The sequence below is a fragment of the Eschrichtius robustus genome, chromosome 2, assembly GCF_028021215.1.
Source record: "Eschrichtius robustus isolate mEscRob2 chromosome 2, mEscRob2.pri, whole genome shotgun sequence".
In the NCBI taxonomy this organism is placed as follows: Eukaryota; Metazoa; Chordata; class Mammalia; order Artiodactyla; family Eschrichtiidae; genus Eschrichtius; species Eschrichtius robustus.
Window position 1 is genome coordinate 54,775,756 of NC_090825.1, and position 19,183 is coordinate 54,794,938.

Genomic DNA, 19,183 nt, shown 5'->3' on the forward strand with positions numbered 1-19,183 from the left:
GCAACTAGAGAAAGCCCTCGCACAGAAACGAAGACCCAACACAAGCCATAAATAAACAAATAAATAAAAATTAAAAGGTTTTATTAGTAAATTCTCTCGAACTTTCAAGAAACAGATACTAACTTTTGCAGAAAATATGAAAAGATGAAAAGAGATCTTAGTTCTCGATACCAGCTAACTGATACCAAAACTTGGCCAATTAGCCTCAGGGAACCTTGTTTCTAAGGGACTCTCCTCATAAGGGACCACACTGTGCTCTCCAAAATACTCACGCGCACGTGGTTGGTTCCCAGGCAGCCTCAGGCTCTGATGGACACACGTGCCAGGGAGCCTGGTGCTTGACTTTCTGTCAAGTCCTCTCTTGCCAACAGAAAGAAACACTCAGCCTCACGTACTAAGGCTGAATGCATTCTCAAAACAACTTTGGAAGGAAAGGCTGGTACATGGAAGGGAAAACAAAAGCCCCCTGGCCCTACACTCAAGCCTTCCATCAGAAAGTTGTCTGTACGCAAATGAACACATCTACGAAACAGAAACAGACTCACAGATACAGAGAACAGGCTTATGGTTGCCAAGGCCGGGGTTGTCGGGGGGTAGATGCAGGGGGAGGGAAGGATAGGGAGTTTGGGATTAGCAGATGCAAACTATTATATATAGGATGGATAAACAAGGTCCTACTGTATAGCACAGGGAACTATATTCAATACCCTGTGATAAACCATAATGGAAAAAGAATATATATGTGTATAAATTTTGCCGTACAGCAGAAATTAACACAACATTGTAAATCGACTATACTTCAATAAAAAAATTTTTTTTAATTTGTCTACAGAAATTTCACTCCTAGGTATATACTTACAGAAATGCATACCTATGTTCACCATGAAACATGTACAGCAATGTTCAGAGCAACACTACCTATACTTGCCAAAAACTGTATAAAATTCATGTGTCCATCTCTAGCAGACAGGGCTGGAACCAGAGTGAGGTTAAGTGAAGCACTCACCTCAGGAGCAAAATTTAAATGGTGCCCAAAAATCTAATACTCAAGAGAAATAATATTTTAATGCAATGGCTTTTTCCAATCAAAAGTAATGCAAAAACTCCATGATGAACAAAATCTCAAATTTTTAAATAAAAGCAGGATCAGTATTACTGATTTTTCCTCAGGCTCCAGGATGGCTTGGCACAGAAATGACAGTAGAATGGACAAATAAATTATGCTATACGCAATGAGAATAAATGAACTACAACAATAGCATAGATGAATCTCACAGATATAATGTTAAGCAAAACAAGCCAGACACTAAAGTGTATGCACTGGTGATTCAAAAACAGGCAAACTTCTTGTTCAAAAGTAGGTGAAACTAATCTAGGATATTAAAAATCAGGATAGTGATTTCCCTTGGAAGGGGGCATGGGAGGAGGAGGAGGGTTCTGTAACTCTAGGAATATTCTATTTCTTGATCTGTATGTTCCATGGGTTTTAAACTTTGGGAGAATCCATCAACCAGCTTATTTATGATTTGTGTACTTTTTATATGTGCTAAAAAAATTTTAGGAGTTGTCTTACTCTAGACCTAGAGATTATCATACTAAGTAAAGTAAGTCAAAGACAAATATCATATGATATCACTTATATGTGAAATCTTAAAAAATGATACAAATGAACTTATTTACAAAACAGAAGCAGACTCACAGACATAGAAAACAAACTTAGGGTTACCAAAGGGTAAACAGGGGGAGAGATAAATTAGGAGTTTGAGATTAATTTATACACACTACTATATTTGGGATTAACAGATACATACTATTACAGATAAAACAGATAAACAACAAGGACCGCCTGTGTAGCACAGGGAACTGTATTCAATATCTTGTAATAACTTATAATGGAAAAGAATCTGAAAAAGACTATAGATATACATATATGTGTGTGTGTGTGTGTGTATATATATATATATATATATATATACACACACACACACATATATGTATAACTGAATCACTTTGCTGTACACCTGAAACACTGTAAATCACCTATAATTCATTTTTTTTTTTTTTTATGGCTGTGTTGGATCTTCGTTGCTGCACGGGCTTTCTCTAGTTGCGGCGAGCAGGGGCGACTCTTTGTTGCGGTGCGCGGGCTTCTCATTGTGGTGGCTTCTCTTGTTGCGGAGCACAGGCTCTTGGCACGCGGGCTTCAGTAGCTGTGGCACGTGGGCTCTAGAGCGCAGGCCCAGTAGTTGTGGCGCACAGGCTTAGTTGCTCTGCGGCATGTGGGACCTTCCCGGACCAGGGCTCGAACCCGTGTCCCCTGCCTTGGCAGAAGGCTTCTTAACCACTGCGCCACCAGGGAAGTCTCTATAATTCAATTTTTTTAATGTGTGGGAAAAAGAAAAGTATTACAGAAGTAAAAAATAAAATAGAAAAAAGAATTCCCCTACTTAGAAGTGAAAATGTATACCAGCGACTTCAAGATGAGATGAACCCCCGGAGGGGGAGAAAGCAAAGCCAGCAGCACTGTGGGAGGTGGCCATCAAGGCACTGCTTTATTTCTGGGCCTCTAACCTTGACTAACCTTACGGCCAAAAGAAGCAAAGTGAATTCTTCATTAGCAAGCATGGCTAGCACCAAACCAACACCATGTGTTCTAACCATTCAGAACATTCGGCTGACGAGAGTTAACCCTCCCGTGGGCACGATTCACCGAGGATTAATTACAATTGCTGCTTGCTCAGATTTTCCTGGGGATAGGACAGGACAGCCCAGATTTCATCCAAATCCCAGAGGAACCTTTCCTCTAGAAACCGGACCCTGCCACATCAGACATGACAAGACTTCCAAGCAGGGACCAAGGCAATCGTCCAGGAGACTGGCGGCCACTGGCCAGCTCTGCCAATATCCCCATGGGGCTGTCAGCATGACCAGCACAGAAGTGACAAGCTTTCTACAGCCTACCGCAGAAGCCACACATTGTATGGGGGGCAGAAGTCACCAGACGCTTGGGAGGACTATTTCAAAACACGAAGTGGGACCAAACATAGTCAATTGTGGCCTAATTCCTAAACGGGAGCAGAGTCTGTCCTGGTTACCAATGGTAGCCAGCCTCACTGCCAAGCCTGCAAAGGCTTTTCAGTGGGAAGAATAGGCCACTTTGGATTTGGACGGCCCCTGAGAAGGCGAAGGCAATGAACAAACAGAACAGCCAGCTGCTCTTTTCCTGGGTGTCCAGGAAATGCTAACAATGCCATCACCAAGCTCCTTGAAAGGCAAGTGATCACCCAGGCACCTCCTTCTTGAATTCAGGCCTGGGGCTGAGGCCTACTAGACAGTGGTCAACTTGCTCATTCCTGCTTCCAAAGCAGTTCCAAAAGCAGCTGGGGGCTACAACATGGATAGACCTTGAAGACATTATGCTAAGTGAAATAAGACAGTCACAACAGGACATATACTGTATGATTCCACTTATATGAGGTACCTAGAGTAGTCAGAATCATAGGGACAGAAAGTAGAATGGTGATTGCCAGGGTCTGGGTTTGGAGGGATGGGGGATTATTGTTTAATGGGTATGGATGTTCAGTTTGGGAAGATGAAGAAAGTTCTGGAGATGGATGGTGTTGATGGTTGAACACCAGTGTAAAAGTACTTAATGCCACTGAACCATATGCTTAAAAATGGTTATCTCTTACATTATGTATATTTTACCACATTAAAATAAAAGCTGCTGGGGAAACTGAAGTTCTCAACCATATCCCCATGCTGTGAACTCATCATGTCCTCCATCAGCTCTGCCCCTTGGGCTGTGTCCTAACCTTACTGTGTCCTTACCAGTAAGCTCAGCTCTAGGATTTCCAGAATGTATATTGGGCTAATAAGGTACTTTCTCCCTCACACTTCCCCCAGCATACCTCCTCATCACATACTTCCCAGAGAAGTAAATTTCAATAGAATTCTATCAAAGGATTGCTGTAAAATATTAAAGAAATAGTTCAAGAGACAATCCTGCACAAGATGGCAGGAAGAACGAAGGAAGGTAGATGGCCAATCCTGGATAATACAGCCAATGTAGTTTTCTGCAGAATTCCTTATTCCACTACTTCCTTCCTTCAGCCTTTTCCTCACCAGATACTTCTTCCACAAACTTAGCCCCAGGTCTCCTGCTCAAATAAAAATCCTTTCTCAGGAAAGGAACCCACAACTCAATCTCATGGAGGTATAAAGTAAAAGTTTTAACTTCTTAACTCTAGCAAGGGTATCAGATTTTATCTATCTATGAACATGGGCTTGGGTGAAATCTGACTGTGAGATTTCATGGAGTAAGTAAGAGAGGTGGTAGAGCAGAAAGTGCATGGAGGTCTTCAGACACTCCTGAAGGAGTACTAAAAGCTGTCTTCGTCTCATCAATTACAGACAGCTGAGCTTTCCGTCTGCAAAGATTTATCTCTATTAGGGCCCACTCACAGATTCTCAAGCACGTGGAAAAAGAGAAAGTCAGGAATTCTAGGAAAATAAATATAATTGCTACGTTTTTAGCATTTGCTATATAAGATATCTTATTCTATTTAATCCTTCCTTATAACTGTCTTATGAGGAAGAATATTATTATTCACATTTGACAAATATGGAAAGTGAGACACTAAAAGAGAAAGCAATTGCCTATTTTTTAATGTCTATTTAAACACAAGTAGTCATGGAGGATTTTTTTTGTTTTTTCTGTTATTCCTTTTTCCACATTTCCCTTTCTCTCCATTTACAGCTCCTTCTCTTGGAGCCTGAATACCAGCACCCCCAGGCATTAGAGTAAAGAAGACAAAAGCACAGTCTAAAGTCACAGTCCTGTGTTTGAATTCACCACTTACTAGCTGAACATGTGTGTGTGTGTGTTTGCAACATCAAATCATGTGTCTAAGAGAGCATGTGTGAAAATCAACTCTAATAAACATCCCTTATGTAACATAATTAGTGGTCTTTAGAATAAAAATCTTTGAAAAATGTCTGAAAATATAAATCAGAACTAGGCACTGGGAACACATTCTATCTGGTTAGATCTGCATCAAAGAAAATATTTTTGCAGTCCAGATTGTATCAACTCCTCTAACATTCAGCAACAAATATACGTCAAGCACTGCTATGGGAGAGGAGATACGAAAATGAACAAGACTCAGTCCTCATCCTCAGGTAATTCACAGTCCAGTAAGGATACACACAAGCAGACAAGCAAATGAGCAGCGTGATAAGTTATAATACAAAGATGGACATAATGCAATGGGGTCACAACAAAGAGGGTGCCTGGATATGAAGAGGAACACTCCAAGGAACAAAAGGGGGAAATCATCCCAGGCAGAAGGGAAGAGCGTGTGCTAGGACGCAGGGGGCTGAGTGAATGTGTCACTCTCTGGTAGCTACAGGCGGCGCACAGCTGGACAACAGGTGTGGGTGAGGCTGGGGACAGGACTGGTCAGGTAGGCCAGGCAGCTTAGAAGCCTTGCCAGTCGCTAAGGAGTTTGGATTTCACCCTATAGGCAACAAGAAGCCACTAAGGGTTTTCAAGGGGCAGTCATGTAATGCAAAGTTCACATCACAAAGATCCCTTAGGTTGTCGTGTGGGACCAGGACTCAGGGAGCCAGGTGACTCATGAGAGCTCCTGCAGTTCTTCAAGTGAGAGAGGATTAGGCATTGGACACAGATTCAAGAGACTCTGTCAGCAAGACTGGACAGAATTTGGTGAAGGGGAGGGGTGTCAAGGAAGAAAGTACTAAAAATCATTCCAATATTTTAGGCTCATATACCAGAACAGTAGCCAACCATCCAGCAAAGGGAAGGACTCACTTCCTGCAGTGAGCACAAGAGCACATCCTGGATGCACATGGATAATCTAAAGCCCCATGAATGCCAGTCTACAAAGTTAGGGAGCCCCACGAATGCAACCCTTAATTCCTGCGATCAGCTCCGTCTCCTTGCTACAGCTCCCATTCTGCTCACAGAGGCTCAGCGTATGGAAAGGCCTTCACGAAAGCTGGTCCTTCTAAACACCCTGCTGTCTGTGCCCAACCCTCAATGTACCAGAGCAGACTGTCCCCAACTCACTCGTGCGTGCTGCACAGAATCCTTTTCTTTGGTTGGCAAAGATATAATTTCAAATAGCTTATCATCATGGAGCAGCTTACCGCTATTTTTTAAACCACAATGAAGGCAAATGGGCCTCTAAAGACCCTTGAAACCCGTATCTGTCCTTAATTGATCCACAGGTCTCAGTGCTGCCAGGCAGTCCACCTGGGTCAGTTGAAGCACGTCCACACGTGGCTTGCCTGCCCCAACCCAAGCCACGCAGTCAGCCAGCTCTGTCAGTGATACCCTCCGAGCTCAAGGGTCTGCAACTAATTGCCTGCAGGTCACAACCAGAGAGTACACATTTGTTCCCGCTACCAGAGGGGACATTTAGTTTTATTAATTTTCCATTACAGCCTTTACTCTAATAAAGATGTACACACACATTAGCCACCAAAATGTTCATCAAATCATCGTTCGTAACAGGGAAAAGTTGCAACGCATCTGAATTTCCAACAACAGGATACAAAGAAATTATTGTCCATCTATATCATGGAATAGTATGTAGCTCCTAAAAATGCTCCTCCATAAGAGGATCTATGGGTATGACAAGGTGCTCACTACAGAATGCTTTCTAGAACATCAGCTCCAGGAGGGCAAGAGATTTGTTTTGTTCATCAATGTACCCCCAGTGCCTGGGACAGGACCAGGCGTGTGACAGTAATTCTTTATCTGTTGACTAAATCAATATAAGAAGTAGGAAAAGAGGATGACAGAGTCTGGTTCTATTTCTGTAAAAAGAAACACACACACAACACACACACACACACACACACACACACACACACACACACACAGAAAAGGATCTGGAAGGATATACATCAAAATGTCACCAGTAGCTTTCCCTGGAAGGGTGGGCTTTTTTATAGTCTTGTTTTATCTCTTTTTTTCTGCTCACAGTTCAAGATGCTCTTGTAACAAGAGCCAAAACAAAAAAAGAAATTATTTTGGTGGCAGGAGTGGGGGGCCGGAATCCCACAACAAACTCAGCTCTTGTTCCTCGGGTTCACATATGAACTCACTGTCCTTTACATGCCAGAATAACCTTACACTAACCTCAATCGTATGTGTAACCCAGAGCACTAATGTGCACAAACACAGAACAGTCCCCTCTGGCTCACATCTGACTTGACCCCTTGGCTTCAACCTTATTATCAGCCTGGGTTCCATGCAGGGCCCTCAGGATCCCATCACTCCTGACAGAGCCTCATCCAAGTCCCCCATGACTGAGCTCGGTGAGAGTTTTTCCAATTCCTCCCAAACCGAGAAAGGACATTATACTACTCTCTTTATATAAACAGACTGCCCATGTTTGCAGGGTAATTCTCCTCTCCTTACTACACCAAACATGAGAGTATGAACACTTTTCACCCAGTTTCTCCAAAGGCAGTTAAAAAACCACCCAAAGGTATCACCTGCTGGGGCCTCATCCCAGTTAAATTACGACTGCCCTGGAGAAAAACAGGGCAAGCAAAAACAGTAAAACTTTGTAAAATCAGCTTGCATGAAGTTGCCCTGGTACCAGAGCTGGTGTGTATAATCCTCTCCTGGCTGAGCTAATTGGCTTAGCTCACTGATGACGTTATAGCCTCAGAAGCCATTCTCTGATTACAAGAATGAGAGCTGCCAAATGATCTTCAACTACAGCACCGACGGGCCCAGGGCCACCAGAAGAATATTTGGGGAAAGAGCTATTTTAAACAAATGCTCCTGTGGGTATAAGGATACTTTTCTGTCTAGACTCCTGGTAACACCTGTTGCTCACTCATCCTGCCCCCCTGTCCACCGTCCCCTTGACAGCGACATGGCCAAGGCAAACCATGGCCACCTGGCAGAGCCCAGAGATGCAGCCACGTGAACAGCAGTCCCTGGCAGCCCAGGCATCGCATGCTCTGGTGCAGCCTGTCAGGCCCAGACAGCTCTGCTGCCAGGTTTCAAGAAGACACCTTCCCTTCTTCTTGCGGGAAGAGAGCAGCCTGGTTAAGCCAATAGTTTAAACGTTCAGATGGCCAGGGAAAGGAGTCTTCTTCCTGAGTGTATTACAGATTTGGTTCTGGCATGCAGATCAGCATCAAGCAAGTAGAGGGAGAGGATGGCAGAATCCTTGTCCACTCCAATCCAATCCTCTATACCTAATCATCCCCCATAAGTGGTTGTCTAGCTTATTCTTAAATCCTTATGGTGACAGGAAACTCACTACCTTATGAAATAGCTCATTTTATTGGGAAGAGTCTTCCTTATACTGAGCTGATCCCTTCCTATAACTTCTGTTCCCTTCATTACATGTTAGAAAGTTACATACAAAGAATCTCATATCTCTCTCATGCAATTCAAATCAACATAGATTTCTGTGTTAGGCATATAAAATGGTTCAGATACATAGGGGTAAGTGAGTGCTGGAACCCTGGGGGAATTTGCCAGTTCCTGGCAGATTAGAGCCCTAGAGACAACAGACTAAGCCTGGGCTTGGGCAGGGTTGGAGGTCAGATAGGAGGCCACTGCATAAAGCTAGGATTCCCAAAGGACCATCCTCAGAGGAAAGAAGAAATAGTGCCATACCAAAAGTCTATAAAGACACTGTCTGAGTCAAACTAGATTCCGGATGGAACAGGAAAAAAAAAATATTTCCCTATAAATCCCTAAACACAAGTTCACATTCTCTGAGGTAAAATTCACACTATATATGTAAACTTAAAAACTCAAGTTGAAATCTTCATTTTAAATGGTCCTGTGTTGGTCATGCAAAAGCAAAGTAAACTTTCTCTACAGGAAAACACTTAAAACTCAAGCCTCAGGAATTCTCACAGATGAAAGTTTCCAGTAACATCAGCTCAAAATTCTAAAATTACCAGGCACACAGGGAAACAAGCTACCATGATCAAGACTGAGAAGCAAGAAGAAATTGCTGAATCAGTACAATAGACTACAGATATTATCATTATCAGATACAGAATGTGAAATAAGTGCATTTAATATGTTTAAAGAAATTATTTAACCTTAGAGTATTTAATTTTTGAGAGTTTTTTCCTATTTAAAGGGAAAAAAAGCTTATCAAAATTAACAATTCAGATTGGAAAAAATGCCAAAATAGAACTCCTAGAAATAAAAAAACACAAGAATTGAAAGTGTAAACTCAGCTGATGAGTTTAACCGTATAAAACTGGAGAGAGAGAGTAAACTGAAAAATAGGTTTGAAAAAAATACACAAAATACAGTATGGCAAAATCCACAGATTCAGGAAGCAATATAAACCCCAAAAAAGATAAGAAAGAAAAAAGAAAAAAAAACAGCCTAGACCCATTATAGTGAAACTACAAACATCAAAAGCAAACAGACCTTTAAATCAACCAGAGAGAAAAAAAGATTACCAATAAATAATTTAAATTAGACTGACAGTAAAGTTAGACTGACAGCTGATTTCTCAATCACAGCAATGTAAGCTGGAACCCAATAAGATGGTAAGCTTAGAGTGCTAAGAGAAAATAAATCTCAACCTATTACTCTCCACCTAATGAAATTTACTTTTAAGACTGAGAGTGACATGTACACACTACTATACACAAAACAGATAATAAGGACTTACTGTATAGCACAGGGAACTGTACTCAATACTCTGGAATGACCTATATGGGAAAAGAGTCTAAAAAAGAGTGGATATGTGTATATGTATAACTGATTCACTTTGCTGTACAGCAGAAACTAACACAACATTGTAAATCAACTGTACTTCAATAAAAATTTTTTTAAAAAGACTGAAAGTGAAAGATAATTTTAAATAAATCAAAGCTAAGAGAATATGTTACTAACAGAAACTCATTAAAGAAACTCACTAAAGGACTTCCCTGGTGGCACAGTGGTTAAGAATCCGCCTGCAGGGGGTTAAGAATGCAGGAGACACGGGTTTGAGCCCTGGTCCAGGAAGATCCCACATGCCGGGGAGCAACTAAGCCCGTGAGCCACAACTACTGAGCCTGCGTGCCACAACTACTGAAGCCCATGCACCTAGAGCCTGTCCAGGCTCCGCAACAAAGAGAAGCAACCGCAATGAGAAGCCCACGCACCGCAACAAAGAGTAGCCCCCGCTCCCCACAACTAGAGAAAGTCTGCACACAGCAACAAAGACCCAATGCAGCCAAAAACAAACAAACAAATAAATAAATAAAACTCTCTGAAGAACTAAAGAAATATTCAAAAAAGGATGTATTTAAGAAAGAAAATGATCCTAGAAAGTAGATCTTAGATGCAAGAAGGACTAGAGAACAAAGTAAATGGGTAACAGGTTAAACATAAATAAACATTGACTATATAAATAGTAACAATTATGATCATTTGAGGGGCTAAAAGATCAATGTAGAATTAAACCAATAAGTCATGACAACAGTAATTTCTAACTAAAGGAAAAAAAAAGAAGACTGAAGCTAAGGCATTTGATTTCTTGTACAGAAGGAGAATAAAATATTAACTATCTTTAGACACTGCTAAATTAAATGTATCTATTAAAATTTTGGGTAACCGTTAAAACAATTTAAATAGAGTATATCATGTCCAAACTACTATAGAAAAACTGGGCAACTGGTGTTAATCAATAAAAAACAAAAGGCAAACAGCAATCAGAGAAGAAAAAGAAATAAAAGGAATACAAATCGGAAAACAAGAAGTAAAGCTGTCACTGTTTGCAGATGACATGATACTATACATAGAGAATCCTAAAGATGCTACCAGAAAACTACTACAGCTAATCAATGAATTTGGTAAAGTAGCAGGATACAAAATTAATGCACAGAAATCTCTTGCATTCCTATACACTAATGATGAAAAATCTGAAAGTGGAATTAAGGAAACACTCCCATTTACATTGCAACAAAAAGAATAAAATATCTAGGAATAAACCTACCTAAGGAGACAAAAGACCTGTATGCAGAAAATTATAAGATACTGATGAAAGAAATCAAAGATGATACAAATAGATGGAGAGATATATCATGTTCTTGGATTGGAAGAATCAACACTGTGAAAATGACTATACTACCCAAAGCAATCTACAGATTCAATGCAATCCCTATCAAACTACCAATGGCATTTTTCACAGAACTAGAACATAAAATTTCACAATTTGTATGGAAACACAAAAGACCCCGAATAGCCAAAGCAATCTTGAGAACGAAAAACGGAGCTGGAGGAATCAGGCTCCCTGACTTCAGACTATATTACAAAGCTACAGTAATCAAGACGGTATGGTACTGGCACAAAAACAGAAATATAGATCAATGGAACAGGATAGAAAGCCCAGAGATAAACCCACACACATATGGTCACCTTATCTTTGATAAAGGAGGCAAGAATATACAGTGGAGAAAAGACAGCCTCTTCAGTAAGTGGTGCTGGGAAAACTGGACAGCTACATGTAAAAGAATGAAATTAGAACACTCCCTAACACCATACACAAAAATAAACTCAAAATGGATTAAAGACCTAAATGTAAGGCCAGACACTATCAAATTCTTAGAGGAAAACATAGGCAGAGCACTCTATGACATAAATCACAGCAAGATCCTTTTTGACCCATCTCCTAGAGAAATGGAAATAAAAACAAAAATAAACAAATGGGACCCTAAGTAAACTTAAAAGCTTTTGCACAGCAAAGGAAACCATAAACAAGACCAAAAGACAACCCTCAGAATGGGAGAAAATATTTGCAAATGAAGCAACGGACAAAGGACTAATCTCCAAGATTTACAAGCAGCTCATGCAGCTCAATATCAAAAAAACAAACAACCCAATTCAAAAATGGGCAGAAGACCTAAATAGACATTTCTCCAAAGAAGATATACAGATTGCCAACAGACACATGAAAGAATGCTCAACATCATTAATCATTAGAGAAATGCAAATCAAAACTACAATGAGATATCATCTCACACCAGTCAGAATGGCCATCATCAAAAAATCTAGAAACAATAAATGCTGGAGAGGGTGTGGAGAAAAGGGAACCCTCTTGCACTGTTGGTGGGAATGTAAATTGATACAGCCACTATGGAGAACAGTATGGAGGTTCCTTAAAAAACTAAAAATAGAACTACCATACAACCCAGCAATCCCACTACTGGGCATATACCCTGAGAAAACCATAATTCAAAAAGAGTCACGTACCACAATGTTCATTGCAGCTCTATTTACAATAGCCAGGACATGGAAGCAACCTACATATCCATCAACAGATGAATGGATAAAGAAGATGTGGCACATATATACAGTGGAATATTACTCAGCCATAAAAAGAAACGAAATTGAGTTATTTGTAGTGAGGTGGATGGACCTAGAGTCTGTCATACAGAGTGAAGTAAGTCAGAAAGAGAAAAACAAATACCGTATGCTAACACATATATATGGAATCTAAAAAAAAAAATGGTCATGAAGAACGTAGGGGCAGGATGGGAATAAAGATGCAGACCTACTAGAGAATGGACTTGAGGATATGGGGAGCGGGAAGGGTAAGCTGGGACAAAGTGAGAGACAGGCATGGACATATATACACTACCAAACGTAAAATAGAAAGCTGTTGGGAAGTAGCCGCAAAGCACAGGGAGATCAGCTCGGTGCTTTGTGACCACCTAGAGGTGTGGGATTTGGGAGGGTGGGAGGGAGGGAGACGCAAGAGGGAAGAGATATGGGGACATATGTATATGTATAACTGCTTCACTTTGTTATAAAGCAGAAAGTAACACAGCATTGTAAAGCAATTATACTCCAATAAAGATGTTTAAAAATAAATAAATAAACAAAAATAAAATTTAAAAAAAACAGAAGGCAATAAAAGGGAAATAAACATTGAAAACATGAGGGGAAAAACCATGAAATAAGATAAAAATAAATCCAAATCAAGGAGCATCCATGATTTAGTGTAAATAGATTAAATTCTCAGTTAAAAGCGAAGGCTGTCATTTTTTAATCCAAGTATATGCTAACCACAAAAAAACAGAAAACCATAAGAATGCAGTAACATTGAAAGTAAAAGGATGAAGTCAGCCAAGTAAATACTAAATTAAAAGAGACATTTACAAAACAGAAATAAAGTCACAGATGTAGAAAACAATCTTATGGTTACCGGGGGCGGGATAAATTGGGAGACTGGGATTGACATATACACACTACTATATATAAAATAGATAACTAATAAGGACCTACTGTATAGCATAGGGAACTCTACTCAATACTCTGTAATGACCTACATGAGAAAAGAATCTAAAAGAGAGTGGATATATGTATATGTATAACTGATGCACTGCTGTACAGCAGAAAGTAACACAACATTGTAAATCAACTATATTCCAATAAAAATTTTTTAAAAACAGAAAAAAGTCACAGAAAGAGAAAGGGAGCTATCATATCAGGGAAAATACATTTTTAGGCAAAAAAGTATTACTTAGACATTAAAAGGACCATTGCATATTGATACAAACTTCTATTCACTAGGATATTATAACACTTATGAACTGTATGCTGCTAAGAAGTAGGACTTCAAAAATATTGATAGAAGGCAAAAGGTGAAGGAACCGTGGGAAAACTGGCAAACCCACCATCATAGAGGGAAATTTTACACACCTCTCTCAGTAACTGATAGATAAACAGATAAAGCATCACCAAGGATTGGTCGATTTTCCCGCTCAACATTCATTCTAATCTCTCTGTGGTATATCTTCCTGGACTGTGGGGCTAGAAACCTAAAACTACATTTCCCAGGTTCCCTTGTATGACCCACTTTTCCTGGGACAATCATGTCTATGCCCATTTTCCTGGTAATTATTAACAGCACCTCCTTTTTACACTCAAAAGTGTCTGGTGTGGATAATAAATTATATAGTTACTCTATTTATATGTAAAACACCATAAAAGCAGAAGCTTTTTTCAAGCGTGCTATATTGGTGACTCAACTATCAAAAGCCACATTACTTTCAATGGTATGATTTTTCCAAAAAGGTGAACTCTTCTGAACGAAGTAAATTACAATCTTCTCTTGGATTTACATGATGGTGACATTTCTGGAAAATTCAGTGCATACTAAAAGCATGCAAAAAATCTTTAGTGCTTACATATAAAACAGAGATTGAGTCTGGGCTTAGATCATTTTCAACAGGTTTTCCACCTAAACAGAAGTTCAGAGACAATCATCCAGGATGTGAGACAATTCTTCACTGCAGGAAGCTATTCTATACATTGCAGGATATTAAGCATTTACTGTTTCTCACCCACTAAGTGCCAGTTGTGCATCCCCCAATTATTGTGACAAAATTAAAACGCCCTCAACATGGTGGCTTCACCCCAGTTTAGTACCACTGAATGTAGATGATGGAGGCTATTTCAAATTACAAGTGAACATCCATCCAGAACTTGGATCACATGTCAGGGGCTCTGAGGCCTTTCCGTACATCCTGTTTTCCTGCAAGTAAAATGCCTCCCCTTAGACTCTGAAATAGTGGCTGGATTTACTATATCTCTATCCCAGAAGGCATTTCTAAAAATTATCTTTTTATAAAAAAATAAACTGTTCTAGAGCAGTTTTAGATTGACAGGAAAAAAAAAAAAAAGGAAAGATAGTACAGAGTTCCCATATACCCCATACCCAGTTTCTTCTATTATTAATAACTTACATTAGTATGGCACATTTGTTACAATTAATGAACCAATGTTGATACATCATTATTAACTAAAGTCCATACTTTATTCAGATTTCCTTATTTTTTACCTAATGTCCTCTTTCTGTTCCAGGATCCCAGCCAGGACACCTCATTACATTTAACGGTCATGTCTCCTCAGACTCCTCTAGGCTGTGATAGTTTCTCAGACTTTCCTTGGTTGTGATGACTTTGACAGCTTTGCAGAATCCCAGTCAGGTATTTTGTAGAATGTTCCACAGTTAAAATTTGTCTCCTAATTAGACTGGAGTTATATGTTTTTTGGGAGGAAGATCCAGAATTAAAGTACCATTTGCATCACATCATATCAAGGGTAGCTGCTATCAACATGACTTATCACTGTTGATGTTAATCACCTGGCTCCAGGTAGTGTCGGTCAGATTTCTCCACTGTGAAATTACTCCTTATTCCCCTTTTCCATGCTGTGCTTTTTGGAATGCACAGCTCACACTGAAGTGTGGGGAGCGCTATGCTCCCCTTCCTTGAGGGCAGAGTATCTGCATAAGTTACATGGAATCCTTCTACATGGAAGTTTTCAACTCTCTCCCAGTTATTTATTAATCAATTGTTTATATCAGTATGAACTCATGTTATTTATTTTATATTTTTGGTTATGATCCAATATTATTTCATTTATCTTGTTTTTCAGATTGTTCCAGCTTTTGCCATCGGTTCCTATGTCCCTTTGACATACCTCGATTATTGGCACTGGGGTGAGGGGGGTGGTTTTGGTTTTGGTTCTGGTTTTCTTGGCTGTGTCTCGGGGCTTGTGGGATCTTAGTTCCCCTACCAGGGATTGAACCTGGGCCCTCAGCAGTGAAAGCGTGGAAGCTTAACCACTGGACCACCAGGGAATTCCCCGGGGTTTTTTGTTGTTGTTGTTGTTGTTTTAGAGCTTCCTTACTTTCTGGCACTAGAAGATGCTCCAAGATCAACTTGTAAATATCCTGTCTCTGTGCTAGAATTAGCTATTTCTTTATTTCTTATACTGGAGAATGGTGTTAGAACCAAGATCCAGGTGCTAAGTGTACTGGTTGCCACAGGGGTAACATTGCTTCTCGGCCCTCTCAGCTGACAGAGCAAGGGAATACATGTGTGTACACTAACCCATGAATATAATCATATATATAAATAAATATTACTACATGTAATCATCTATGTTAGGTTAAACATGAGTTCATACTGATTATCTCCGACTCTCTTACTATGAGAATCATTTTAACCTGCTCCCCTTGCTTATCTGTAATCCCACTCCAAGAGTTAAAAAACCTGGTTCCCACCATGCACCATCCACTTACTTAATCATTTAGTTCCAATATACATTATAGCAGTATCAGGATTGTTAATCCAGGCTCCCATGGGAAACAACTTTATTAACTAGAGTATATACAATGCTTACAGACACTTTGCCTTTAGCCCTACAGACTCTGCTTCATTTCCAAACTTACTTAGGTCAGCACCTTTTTCCTCCACCCCATTCAGTGAGTTGTTTCATACATTTGTAATACAGCTAGATTGTTCTCTGTCATATTTGTCACATTATCCATTCCATCCTGGAATCCCCTGACTTCCTAAACCATTTTTTAATTTGGATACGTTAAGATTCACACTTTGCACTCTAAAGTTCTATAGGTTTTGACAAATGCATTTTTTTCATGTATTCACCATTACAGTGTCCTACAGAATAGCTTGATCACCCTAAAAAATGCCTCATGCTTCATCCTTAAATCCCGACCCCTAAATCCCTGGCAACCACTGATCTTTTTTGCCATCTTTATAATTTTGCCTTTTCCAGAATGTCATATAATTGGGATCATACAGTATGCAGCCTTTTCAGACTGACTTCTCTCATTCAGCAATATACATTTAAGATTCATGCATGTCTCTTCATAACTTGATAGCTCATTTCTTTTTATCACTGAATAATATTCCATTGTATGGATGTATCATAGTCTTTACATCCATTCACCTATTGAAGGACATTTTGGTTATTTCCATTTTTTGGTGCTTATGAAAAAAACAGTTATAAACATTCATGTGCAGGTTTGGGTAAGGGAATGAGTTTTCTAATCAGTTGGATAAATACCTACAAGCATGCTTGTTAGATCTCATGAAAAACTGTAATTAAATTCGTAAGAAACTGTTATTCTAGCTTCTAAAGTGGCTGAATAATTTTGCAGTGAATAAGAGTTCCTATTGCTCTGCATCCTTGTCATCAATTGGTATTGTTAGGTTTTTGGGTTTTGGCCATTCTAATAGGTGTGGAGTGGTATCTCACTGTTGTTTTAATTGACAATTCGCTAAAAACAAATGATGTTTAGCATCTTTTCATAGGCTTATTTGACCTCTATACATCTTTTTTGGTGAAGTTATCTGTTCAGATCTTCCTTCCATTTTTTTAATTGGGTTGTTTTCTTATTGTTGGGTTTTTAAAGGTTTTTGCATACATTTTATACAAGTCCTTTATAAGATATGTGTTTTGCAAATATTTTCTGCCTGTCTATGGCTTGTCTTTTCATTCTTCTTAATAGCATTTTTCACAGAACAGAATTACTGATTTTAATAAAGTTCAATTTATCAATTTTTCATGGATTAGGCTTTTGGTGTTAAATCTAAAAACTCATAACCAAACACAAGGCCAGCCAGATTTTTCTCCCATTTTTCTTCTAGAAGTTTTATAGCTTTGTACTTTAAACTTAGGTCTACGATACATTTTGAGTTAATTTTTGTGAATGGTTTAAGATCTGTGTCTGGGCTCATGTTTTTCAATATAGATATACAATTGTTCCAACACCATCTGCTGAAAACATTATCCTTTCTCCATTAAATGGCCTTTGTTCTTTTGTTAAAGGTCAGTTGACTATACTTGTGTGGGTCAATTTCTGGGCTCTCACCTGTTCCAATGATCTATGTGTCTATTCTTCAGTATTGTGTTGGTTATTCCATATAAATTTTAGAATCAGTTTGTCAATGTTTACAAAATAACTTGCTGGGATTTTGAAATTTTTTTTGAATCTATAGATCAAGGTGGGAAAAATTATGTCTTAACAATATTAAATCTTCCAATCCATGAATACAGAATCTCTCTCCATTTATTTAGATCTTCTTTTTTTTTAATCAGTTTTAAATACTGATTTTTATATTTTCTGAATACAGCTCCTGTACATATTTTGTTGGAGTTACAGCAAGTGTTTACTTTTGTGCTACTGTAAATAGTATTTTTAATTTCTAATTCAAATTATTCCTATGTATATAGGAATGCAGGTAACTTAGAGTATTCCTAATTCCTCCTTCCCATCTCTTATGAAAGTGCTGTCATTCATTTCACTTATCCATATGCTTTAATCACCCAATACATAGTTATTATTAATGTTTTAAATAAATGGGTATCTTTCAGATCAATTAAGAATAAGATAAATAAAAGATATTATCTTTACTCCTTTTCTAACACTTTCTTTATACAGATCTGAGTTTCTGACTTATATCATTTTCCTTCTGCCTGAAGAACTTCTTTTAACATTTCCTGAAAAGAAGATCTGGTGGTCATAAGTTCCTTCACTTTTTGTTTATCAGAAAATGCCTGTATTTCTTCTTCACCTTAGAAGGAAAATTTCAGCATATATAAAATTCTAGGTTGATTGGGTTTTTCTCTCAACACTTTATACATTTCATTCTACCTTCTTCTTGCTTATGAGGTTACTGATGAGAAGTTCACTGTAATTCTTATCCTTGTTCCTCTACAAGTATGGTGTTCTTTCTTCTAGCTTCTTTCAAAATTTTCTCTTTGTCTTTGGTGTTCTGCAGTTTGAATATATGTCAAGCAGGTATTTATTCTGCATAGTGTTTTCTGAGCTTCTTGGATCTGTTCTTTGGTGTCTGTCATTAATTTAGAAAGTCCCTGGCCATTATACTTCAAATATTTCTTCTGTTCTGGTCTCTCTTTCTTCTGCTTGTATTCCAATTAAACATATGTTACACCTTTTAAATAGTACCTACGGTTCTCGGGTGATGAGCTCTGGTCTTTGTGGGAGTTTTTTCCCATTCTTTTTTCAACTTGAATTTTAGTTGGGGAAGTTTCTATTGACCTATCTTCAGGCTCAGTGATTCTTTCTTTGATTGTGTCCAGTCTACTGATGAGACATCAAAGACATTCTTCATCTCTGCTACGGTATTTTTTTTAGTTCTAGCATTTCCTTTGATTTCTCCCTAGAATTTCCATTTCTCTGCTTACATTATCCACATGTTCTTGTATACTGTCTACTTTTTCTACTTTTTTCACTAGAGCTCTTAACTTATAAATCATTGCTATTATTTTAAATTCTGTATCTGATAATTACAACACCTGTGTCACATCTAAGTCTGGGCCTGATGCTTAGTC